Here is a 4,181-nt window from a genome sequence, read left to right as displayed (position 1 = left end):
GTCTTAGTTAATCAAATACGTCTGTGGAAAATGGTTTTAATTTGTGTCAAATTGTAGAACTTCAGAAATATTTCTCAGAATCAAACTATATAACCAACCAACACCGCAAATAACCTACTGGAATTCATGTCATTAATTAATAATCTCCTGCACATAAACTATCCTTTACCCACAATTCATTGGAAGACTACTACTACTATTAATAATAATAATAATAATAATAATAATCATCATCATCATACAACCCCAGTTCCAAAAAAAGTTGGGACGCTGTGTAAAATATGAATAAATGTAAATAAAAATAGAATGCAATGATGTGCAAATCTCATAGACCCATATTTTATTCACAATAGAACATAGAACACACACACTATATTTCCAAAGTTATTCATTCACCCATCCAAATCATTGAATTCAGGTGTTACAGTCACTTCCATGGCCACAGGTGTATAAAGCCGAGCCCCTAGGCCTGCAGACTGCTTCTACAGACATTAGTGAAAGAATGGGTCGCTCTCAGGAGCTCAGTGAATTCCAGCGTGGTACCGTGATCGGACGCCACCTGTGCAGCAAGTCCAGTCGTGAAATTTCCTCACTACTAAATATTCCACAGTCAACTGTCAGTGGGATTATAACAAAGTAAAAGTGATTGGGAACAATTTTGATTCATGGGACCACAGGACACTTTTCCACTTCGCCTCAGTCCATCTTAGATGAGTTTGGGCCCAGAGAAGAGGCCAGCATTTCTGGATTGTGTTGACATATAGCTTCTTCTTTGCATGATATAGCTTTAACTTGCATTCGTGGATCTGTGTTCACAGACAGTGATTTCTGGAAGTGTTTCTGAGCCCATGCAGTGATTTCCAGTGGAGAATCATGTCTGTTTTAAATGCAGTGCTGCCTGAGGGCCCAAAGATCATGAGTATACATACTGACTGCCAGCCTTGTCCTTTGCATGCAGGGATTTCTCCGAATTCTTTGAATCTTTTGATGATATTATGTAATGGAAATGCTGGGATTTTCACAATGTGAGGAACATTTTTCTGAAATTGTTTTATCATTTTTAGCTGCCGTTTTTCTCAGATTGGTGAACCTCTGTCCAGCTTAGCTTCTGAGAGATTCCGCCTCTCTAAAATGCTCTTTTTATGCTCAGTCATGTGAGTTAGTTGCTCCTCCAGCTATTTTTTTATTAGTGCCACTTACTTTTCCAGCCTTTTGTGGCCCCGTCCCAACTTTTTTGAGATGTGTTGCTGCCATCAAGTTCTAAATGAGTTTTTTTTTTCATTAAAATGTAAAATGTTTCATTTTCAAAATCTGATGTGTTCTCGGTTCTATTGTGAGTAAAATACGGATCTATGAGATTTGCAAATCATTGCATTCTGTTTTTATTTACATTTATTTACATTTTACACCGTGACGCTATCAAGACTAAGAGGTTAACGATGATGATGATGATGATAATGATGGCATCCCAACTTTTTTGGAATTGGGGTTGTAATAATAACAATAGTAATAGTCCATCCATCCATCCATTTTCTAAGCCGCTTCTCCGTCAGGGTCGCGGGGGGGTGCTGGAGCCTATCCCAGCAGTCATCGGGCGGAAGGCAGGATACACCCTGGACAGGTCGCCAGTCCATCACAGGGCAGACAGACAGACACAGACAGTCACTCACACACACACACACACACACTCACTCACTCACACCTAGGGGCAATTTAGCACGTCCAATTGGCCTGACTGCATGTCTTTGGACTGCGGGAGGAAACCGGAGAACCCGGAGGAAACCCACACAGACACGGGGAGAACATGCAAACTCCACACAGAGAGGACCCCGGTCGCCCGGCCAGGGAATCGAACCCAGGCCCTCCTCGCTGTGAGGCGACAGCGCTACCCACCACGCCACCGTGCCACCCAATAGTAATAATAATAATAATAATAATAATAACAATAATAATAATTTTGCTTATGGCTTATGTAGACTACGGTGTAAACTGTGCTCCCACGGTGAAACCTTTAAGAAAAAGCAATCAAGTATTCAAACTTTAGATATTTGCAATGATTATGTTATGATCTATTTAAAGCCATTACTAGAGACAATAACAACCAAAATAATTTCAGTTTCATCACCACACCTTGGCAAGTGAAATAATGAGAGGAGGGGAACTCAGGGCTGGAATTTAGTACGGCTTCTGTGGGTCGCAAGAAGGCCGACCCCCGTAAAAACTTGTATGTAGATCAACGTATGTAGATGAGAGAAGCTTTTGAAGACCATCATCCAAGCAGTTGGACCACATGATCAGGGAGCCCTTGGCGAGCAGCAGGAGAAGCTGCTCCGATTCTGAAGGAATGAGCAGAAAATCGCTCTGGAGGGTAACTGGATAATGAGAGAAATAGGCGCAGAGTTTGTGGAACCAGTGACGGGAGACCACAGTGCCGGTTTCTGGGATAAAGAGTGGGTCTGATTGCTGGGCGTTTTGAGAGAGCCTGAGTTGGAGTAGCTGTGCCAGAAGTTCGTATGGGCTGAGATAAGAGTTCATTTTAAACAAGTACAGAGGATTGCTTTTACCAAATTGGTTTGTTTTGCTATGTTTGATATAATATAGATTATAGAGTTTGATAGGCAGGGATGTAGAACAGGGTTGAAAGTTTAGGCGTGGTCTTTCCTCAAACTTCAGTTACGTCATAACACCATTTAAAAAATATTGTTTTTTAAAGTGAAGCTGAAACATTTAGACTTACTGTGAAAAAAACTTTACTCAGCAGTTAGATCTCTTTATTTTGAACATAATCTTCCCAAAAATCATTTAACATTAAGAAGCTGTGTTTGTACGTTATTTACTGGCTGCGTTTAAATGAGCTAAAACTGTCGGTACCGAAACAATCTCTACTGAAGCATTGGGTAAAGTTTCATTAGTGTTATGATTGTTTTATTAGAGACAAAAAGGAATGTTTAATCATTTACTTTAGTGGCATAAACATGGTTACTCAAAGCAAAAGGATTTTAGTCCAAAGTCTAAGTCAGTTGAAAGCCCAGTTGTATGGAGCTACAGTACCTTTGGGTTGAGCTGGTGTTCCAGAACTGGCCATCCAACATAGCAATGTTGTACCTGACCTCATTAACGCTCAATCAAATCCTCACAGCAATGTTGATACTGATACTTTTAATATGCCGTGTGTGTGTGTGTGTCTCTCTCTCTCTCCCTCTCTCTCTCCCTCTCTCTCTCTTTCTCTCTCTCTCTCTCTCTCTCTCTCTCTCTCTGTAATGTGTGTGGCCTAATAACCCAGTTTGGAACACAGGCTGCCCCTCGATAAATAAATGAAAGCCTCCTGGTTGTGGGTGTTTAAATGCCCAAAGGAGCAGCAACTGTAAAGTGAAGCAAACCAGTGAACCAAATCTAGACAGACAGACAGAGAGACAGACAGACAGACAGACAGACAGATAGATAGATAGATAGATAGATAGACAGACAGACAGACAGACAGACAGATAGATAGATAGATAGATAGATAGATAGATAGATAGATAGATAGACAGACAGACAGACAGACAGACAGACAGACAGATAGATAGATAGATAGATAGATAGATAGATATACAGACAGACAGACAGTTAGATAGACAGACAGACAGACAGACAGACAGACAGACAGACAGATAGATAGATAGATAGATAGATAGATAGATAGATAGATAGATAGATAGATAGATAGATAGATAGATAGACAGACAGTTAGATAGACAGACAGATAGATAGAACGATAGATAGATTAGATAGATAGATGGATAGACAGACAGAGAGACAGAGAGACAGAGAGATAGATAGATAGATAGATAGATAGATAGATAGATAGATAGATAGATAGATAGATAGATAGATAGATAGATAGATGTGGTTCTTCAGCTTGATGGAGAACGTGCTGTAGACGGCGCTACGTACTTTTATGAAAATGGTTCTATATAGCACCAAAAAAGGTTCTTCTACTTTTACAGTACCAAACAAATTTCGGCATCCAGGACTCACATGTTGGAACGGTAATTTTCAACCAATTAACGGTTATACATTTAATTGCTGTTACAAGTAAAATTTGGAGAAGGTATGTTTGGCACCTATTATCAAATACAGTGAGATCATTTTACTTAATAAAATTACAAAAAAAAACTGTAAAACAGAATTTTTTTTAA

This window comes from Pygocentrus nattereri, chromosome 16 (genome assembly GCF_015220715.1).
Source record: "Pygocentrus nattereri isolate fPygNat1 chromosome 16, fPygNat1.pri, whole genome shotgun sequence".
Classification (NCBI taxonomy): Eukaryota; Metazoa; Chordata; class Actinopteri; order Characiformes; family Serrasalmidae; genus Pygocentrus; species Pygocentrus nattereri.
This window is presented reverse-complemented; position numbering follows the sequence as displayed.